This window comes from Callorhinus ursinus, unplaced genomic scaffold (assembly GCF_003265705.2).
Source record: "Callorhinus ursinus isolate GAN/ISIS: 27379988/994484 unplaced genomic scaffold, GSC_fseal_2.0 scaffold1155, whole genome shotgun sequence".
In the NCBI taxonomy this organism is placed as follows: domain Eukaryota; kingdom Metazoa; phylum Chordata; class Mammalia; order Carnivora; family Otariidae; genus Callorhinus; species Callorhinus ursinus.
The window spans coordinates 1-7,300 of NW_027398210.1; the positions used below are offsets into that span (position 1 = coordinate 1).

General features: G+C 56.6%; 1 pseudogene; it reads left to right on the forward strand.

Annotated features, from left to right (window-relative positions):
- Positions 1-822: 822 nt before the first annotated feature.
- On the forward strand, positions 823-7,071 carry LOC141372117 (uncharacterized; annotated as a pseudogene).
- Positions 7,072-7,300: the final 229 nt, after the last annotated feature.

Below are 7,300 nucleotides of genomic sequence, written 5' to 3' on the forward strand. Positions count from 1 at the left end.
GAAGCACGGTCCCTGCTCGCGTGGGGCTGGCCGGAGCAGAGGTCAAACGAGGACTTCAGGTCCCCGGCACGTGTCTCTGCTCAGGTGGGATCAGTTCCCTGGAGCAGCCGGTCAGACCCTTGCCCCTGTCGGGCAGCTCAGGACCGACCTGTATGGGGCCCGAGGGGAAGGGCATGCAGGATCCTTGGACTGAATTCCTCTGTAGCCATTACCCCCATGTAGCCGGTCCCGTCACCGCCCCGAGTTTTGTCATCCATGAAATGCCAGGGGAGGAAAGCCATTTGTGGGTTCAAGAGCCTTATCCAAGTGCGGAACCGGATCTAGATCATCGCTGGAGGGGGATTCAGCTCTAGCACCCGCCCCGGAGCTCGAGCCAGGTCCAACAGCGATGCGAGCCGCAGCTCCAAAGATTTGGTGGCAGAGCACTGGACCACTGGTCTGGGGACCAAGGTCAAGACCCTCCTTGTTGCAGCCTCAGGGGCCCCATGTGGAAGAGGTTCCAGAATCACTGCTCTGGTCAGGGTGAGGAGGCCTTAGGAGGGAACCGAGCACCAGGACCGGAGAGGGAAATGGGGACAAAGGAGGTTTCTGAGGTTTCTCACATCACCCCCGGAGCCCGAATATCCTGCTCCGGTGAGAGACACGGAGACAGAGACCGAGACAGAGAATGAACACAGGAGAGAGGGAACCAGAAGTTATAGTCTTTTCACCATCAGCTTGGAAATGACCTCCCAGTATTTTGCCCCATTCTCTTCCTGAGAGCGCGGTCACCCAGGCCATCCACCCTGGAGGGGAGGGGATTCCACAGGGACGTGTGAGCAGGAGTTTTACAGTCGGGGAGACGTCCGGGGAGGACTCCTTCCTGGCTGCGGCTTCTCTGGGAGGCCCTGGGCCGGGCTCTGTCTTGCAAATACCCACGGAGAGCATGCACGGGGGTGAGCTTTTCTCCTCTCACAGCTGCTCCAGCACCTAAGGAGCTAGAGCCGGCTCCAACTCCATCGGCAGCTCTGGAGGGAGGGTGGTGCCTGCAGCGACTTCAGCAGGAGACCAGGAGCCAGCAGGTGACCGGCACCTGTCCACGGAGAGCCTGACGGGGGTCAGGAAGGGCCTGCTGGAGAGCCTGTGCCCGGAGAGCCTGCCCCTGTTCCTGCCAGAGCCAGTGCCCCTGCGCCTTCCCCGAATTGTGGCCCTACCTGTGCCTCTGGTTTGCCCCTGTCCCAGCTCCTGCCCTGGATCCTGACCTGTCCCTACCCCTGCCAGTGCCCCTGTCCTTGCCCCGGACCCAGATACTGCCCTGGTTCCTGTACGTGCCATTGCTGCAGACCCTGTCCCTCCCCTTGCACCCACCCCCTCCCCTTCCCCTGCTTCTGCTCCTCTTCTTGCCACTGACCCGGGTTCTGCCCCTGCCCATGCCTGTGGTCCTGTTCCTGCCTCTGAGCCACCTCCTGCCCCTGCACCTGCCCCTGGCCCTCCCTGTGCTCCTGTTCTTGCCCCTGACCCAGCTCCTGAACCATCTCCTGCCCTGGGTCCTGTCCCTTCCCCTGCCACAGCCTATGTTACTCTTCTTGCCACTGACCCACCTCCTGCCCCTGCACCTGCCCCTAACCCTGCCCCTGGCCCTGCCTGTGCCCCTGTTCTTGCCCCTGACTCAGGTCCTGACCCAGCTCCTCCTTGGTCCCGCCCCTTCCCTTGCCCCTGCTTGTGCCCCTGTTCTTACCCCTGACCCAGTTCCTGCCCCTGCTACTGCCCCCGGCCCTGCTCTTGCATCTGGCCTTGCCCCTGGCCCTGCCCCTCCTCCTGCTCCAGCAGGGCTCCCAGAACCACAGCCAGAGCCACATCCTCGCGGGGAGAGCCCCTTGTACAATGACGCTTAGTTCCATCACCCACCCCGATGCCCCGCCCGATTGTTTCATCCCCTCCCCCTGTGTTCTTTCTCTCTGGTACATATTAACTGTTATATAAACTTTCCATGTCCTATATGCTGTTTATTATTTATTTTAAATAAAGTTAATCATTTTCAATTGAACAAATCCTGAGCATTAAGTACATTCCCGACACTGTGACACCACACCACAGAACATTGTTGCAGAACATTTGCTTCCCCAAAGGACACCCTGAACCAGAAGGACTCCCTGCACATTTTTCTCCCAACCCAGCCCCTGGCACCCTCTAAGCTGTTCCTTTACCTGTTGATTTCCTGTACATGGAATCACACAGTACCGGCCTTTGTGTCTGTCCCCCTATTTTCAAAGAGGACTCGTTTTTTTCTGTGTTGATTTGACATAGAATTTCCCTTATTCGATGTGGAAATCCCAGATGGATTACAGATGAGATGTAATCATAGAGCCCCCTTTGGTAAACATGGACGCAATCTCGGAGCAGAGACCCCTGTTCCTGCTGGGACACCTCAGGCTGACTCCAGACAGGAAAGGGCTGGTTCATCCTGTGACCCACAGAGAAACCAGGGAAATGAAGAAAGCTAGAAGACACACCCCAATGGGCAAAAGCATTGCTCACAACCCACGGCCAGAGAAAAGTTTCCCATGCCCCTGGTCCAAACCAGGCTCCAAGTCACTGGGTTCCACAGGGACAGAAACCAAACACATGCAAGTCCAAGGTGGGGAACAGGCACGGGGGGAGTCAGAGATGTGGGAACTCACGGGGAAGGTCTCTGACAAAGGAAACCCTATGGAGGCAGCGCTGGTCACCCTCAGACTGGCAGGTGTCTGGTTTGGGGACCAGGAGCCCTGGAGAGCACATGAGGAAGTGGAGGTCCCCTGGAGAGAAGGGTGACGGGCACCCCTGCCTGGGGGAACAGTGAGCAGCACCCATCCCAGGCTGAAGGTGCACCCATCACCTAGCATGCTTGTCCTCGGACTCACCCCCGGAAACTCTGGCTCGGGTTTCACAGATGTGTTTCCAGGAGTGTTCAGCACAGCGGTGGTGGAGAGAGCAGGGAATGGAACAATGCTAATGCCCAAGGCGATGGATGGGAATCTCGGTCCCAGTCCTCATGATAGAATGCCCTATAGTTACTGTCACACTGTCGTCTGGGGCACAGGATCCAGGTAGCCCCTCCTGAGACCCCTCCTGCCACCCTGCTCCTGAGAATATTCAGAGTTCTTTCAGGAAGAGGTGGAGAGGATCCAGGATGACAGAGGGCCAAGGAGAAGGAAGGTCCGCACTGGGAGGACAGTTGGACGGGCCCTGAGCCACCAACCAGGGCCTGGGCTGTGGTGCCCTCGGACCTCACCCCAAAAAAGAGCTCCTGATGGATGGACCCATCTTCCCTGCTTTCCCTCCCTCCCTCACTCCATCCATTCCTCCCTCCCTCCCTCCCTCCTCCATTCCCATTTCCTTCCCCCCTTCCTCTCTCATTCAGCAGAGGATCTGGGGTCCCTGTTCTGTCCTGAGCACTGGGACGACATCCGTGACCGCCCCCAGCCCACGTGGTCCCTGCCCACATGGCACTCAGGTCTACTGTGAGAGGTGACAGGGGCAGTCCTCAGGGCTAACAGAGGTGATGAGCACCAGCAATCTGCTCCCGAAAACAGAGGCCAGTTGCACAAAGAAAAGAATGGAGACACCCACGCTCAGCACATCCTCTAGATAAATCTAGTCCTGAAAAGTGATGAAAAGTAAGTATATGCTAGACTTAACACAATGTGAGTTCTAATGGCCCATATGCACTGATTCCTAGAAGCAAGGAAGAGTAAATGATACAATGTCGCTGGGGGGTGTGACTCCACTTTTCTGACCCAATGACCGCATTTTAGCCAACATCTCGATGGCCTCTGAACTTTCCCAAGGGTCTCTGTGATCCTCTGACCCTTACTTCGTCCTCCTTGGGCAGCTCTGTCCTGTTGTCTTCCTTGTCTCCTGCCTCTTCTGAGGCCCTTTGTCTAAAAGGGACACACCTCTACTGGTGTGCATGATCTTGTGAGTGAGGCTCCCAACAATAAATCAATGCACTTTGCTGCTTTTCTGTCGTTCACCTGTCTGTCAATTTCCAGACCCAGAGAGGGGCCTTGAGAGGGTTGAGGAAAACTTTCTCCTCTCCTGCAGCACTGGTAGGGAGTGGGGTGGGGAAGTCAGGACAACCTATCCCATCTTCCTAGCCTTGGTTAAAACAGACCTCTGCTGGGAAGCAGCACAGGGCTGTGCGTGGCTGGGGGAGCCAGGGAGAGAACATGTAGGAGCTCCCTGACCCGAGCCGGGGGACCTGGCCCCAGTGACAAGTCCAGGGCGTGATGATGAAGATTACATGGGAAGCATCCCGACCATCAGACCTTCCCCATGCCAGACCTCACGATTGCTGCTCGTTGCAGTTGCTACTCTTGGCTCAGTGACTTTTCTGAACTACCTTTGTCAAGTCTGTGTTCTTCTCTGTGTGTGGTCACTGAATCCCTGTGCTGTTAACTTAGTGGTCAGCCACTGGCTGGGCAGAGAGGTCACCCGTGTGTCCGAGCTATGGGCCACAGATTGGAGGTCCCCACAACCTCCTTGGGGTCGAATCATCCTCACGAGTGACTCATGGAACTCAGAGAAACTTGTTACTTACTAGATGACCAGTTCATTAAAAGGACAGAACTCAGGGCCAGGAGGATGGAAGCGATGAGCAGGGCAAGGTATGTAGCAGAGGCTCCGAGCTCCCCCGCTCTCTAAGTGAAAAAGGCCTTTCCCCACCTCCACTCTGACCTTCAACTCTACTTCCTAACTGATGACGTCCTTCCTTTGGGCTCATCTGTTAGCTCAAGTGAAAGACCGGGCGGGCACCAAAACGACCCCTCGAGATTTCACTGCTGCCTGATGCCAGCAAGACCCAGCGTGATTGACCCCAAGACAATGCTAGAAATGAACCTACTGCCCCCTGCACAACGCACACACCCTTCTCCTAGATTTCCCTTACATAACAACCCAGGCGTGTTTTCAGCAGCTGGAGATCACGCCAATCCGCCGCCCTCCCGGGCCGGCCCCGCTGAGATACATACTTTCCTGTGTCACCCCACTCGTCTCTCTGCCTTTGGATCCGGGAATCTGTGGATATGCAATGTAGCAAGTCAGGTACAGTTCTTCCCCCCCCAGGGGTCCCTGTTGTTCCTCTCACGGCAGTTGTGTGGGCTCGGGGGCTCCTCTGAACTGACTTTGTCAAATCTGTCTTCCTTGTCGTGTGTGGCCCCGGAAGTGTCTCTTCTGTGAATATAATGGTCTACTGTCGATTGGGCAAGATTTCCTTAAACATCTGGAAACCACCCACTGAAGAAAGCAACTTCCAGCTTTGGAGACAGGGAGCAGGGCTCTGGGTGTGTGTCAGGATCCACCTTCGGCACCAGCCAGGCCAGGTTAGGACTCTGCTTTGGCCTTCACTTCCTATTTGCAGGGTCTGACAATCACCCGAGGGGAGAGCCTAGGACCTTCTCAGGTGGGCCCCGAGCATGCACCCAGCCAGTGCATGCTGGCTGCATGCAGCGTCCCTAGGGCTCGGGATTGATCAGAGCTTCCAGGCCCGTCTTCCCTAAAGCTCCTCAAAACTCGGCCTTGATTCCAGTGATTCTGCTTGGTTTCTACTTGCCCCAACTGTTCTCTATAGGCCTAGGCAGCAGAGACTCAATATGCCTTTAAATGTTTTGGACAGTGAATGCCCTCCAAGAGCCACCTCACTACTGGGAGAGTGGGTGGCAAGCACCAAGTCACAGAGGACTCCAAAAGTCTGGACTTGGTGTTTCCCTCTCCTGAGATGGGGACACCTGTGGGAGGAGTAGGGGACCAGCCAGTGGGAAGAGCAGGTACCTGACGTGGACAGATGGGATCGGTGAGGCCTGAGGCCCCGGGGGGGGGGGGGTCGGCATCTGGATTGAACAGGTCTTTAAAGCTGCCGATGGCCTAGGATCAATGAGGCCCTAGGGCAGTGCCTGGGGACCGTTCAGGCTGAGGATGAAGGGGAGAGGAGCAGAGGGGACTGAGGAGGCTCGGCTTAGACATGGGAGGGTGGGCTGAGCCACTCTTTTTGGGGTAAAGTGGGTCAGGTCCAGGCTAATGGGGCCAAACGTTGAGGCCATTGTGCTACGTGAAAGAAGCCAGTCCCTAATGGACCGGTACTGGAGGACCCCACTTGCAGGACCGAGAGCGCTCCAACTCTTAGAGGTGGAAGGAGTTGGTGGGTCCCAGGGCTGGGGAGGGGGAATGGGGGGTTAGTGTCTTGTGGGGAGAGGTTCGGTTTGGGATGATGAAAAAGTTATAGTGATGGATGCAGCTGGCGGGTGCAGAACACTGAATGTACTGACTGCCACTGAATTCTACAGTTCAACGTGCTTACCTGTAGCAGTCGGATGTCTATTTCCTTACAACAACAAAGAAAGTAGTGAGTTGGAGGACGGGGCCATCACGTGTCCCAGGAGGGCCCAGAAACAGGGATCCTGCATCTTAGTTCTCACTCTCATGCTCTGTCCCTTGTTGGGAGACGGAGCTCACAGTAGGCACTCAGTAAATGCTTGCTGAGACGCAGTGCAGGCTGATGAGGGCACAAGCGCAAACCCACCGGTGGGCACTGAGGGATCCCAACAGGACAGACATCCAGACGAGCGAGCGCCCAGATTTCACAAACACCAGCACAGAAAGAGCCATTTAAAAGCAAGGCTGGGGGCGCCTGGGTAGCTGGGTCGGTGAAGCGTCTGCCTTCCACTGAGGTCATGAACCCAGGGTCCTGGGATCGAGCCCCAAATCGGGCTCTCGACTCAGGGGGAGCATGCTTCTTCCTCTCCCGTTCCACTGCTTGTGCTCTGTTAAATAAATAAATAAATCTGAAAAAAAATTAAATGTTTGCTCAGCATTGACACCGAAAACATCCGACATACACGTTGGACCCCTTCACAGCTACAAATGACCCAGAAGGGATCCAAACACACCGACCACAAAGAGAGGAACTTGGGCCCCCAGGCAGACCTCCTGAGAGCGGGGGCGCTGGGGGCTCTGAACGTGGCCATGTGGGCAGTGCCGGGCTCCAGAGACTCCCTCGAGGGGACAGAGGTCGGAATCTGCTCTGACGGCTCCGCTCGGCGAGGCACCACCTGACAGAGTCGGGGTCAGCCCCTTACGAGTCGCGGATGTCCCGGTGATTCTTGCGCACGGCCACAAACCTCAGCTTCTTCATGACCCCGGGCCAGCCCAGCAGCTGCAGGTCCCACAGGTACTCTGGGGACAGACCTTGGTGGGCTTGTGGTAGAGAAGATACCTGTTCAGGTGGCTCTCGTCATGCCACAGGGCCTCGATCCCATTGGCCCAGTCGACCACCATCGCCTGG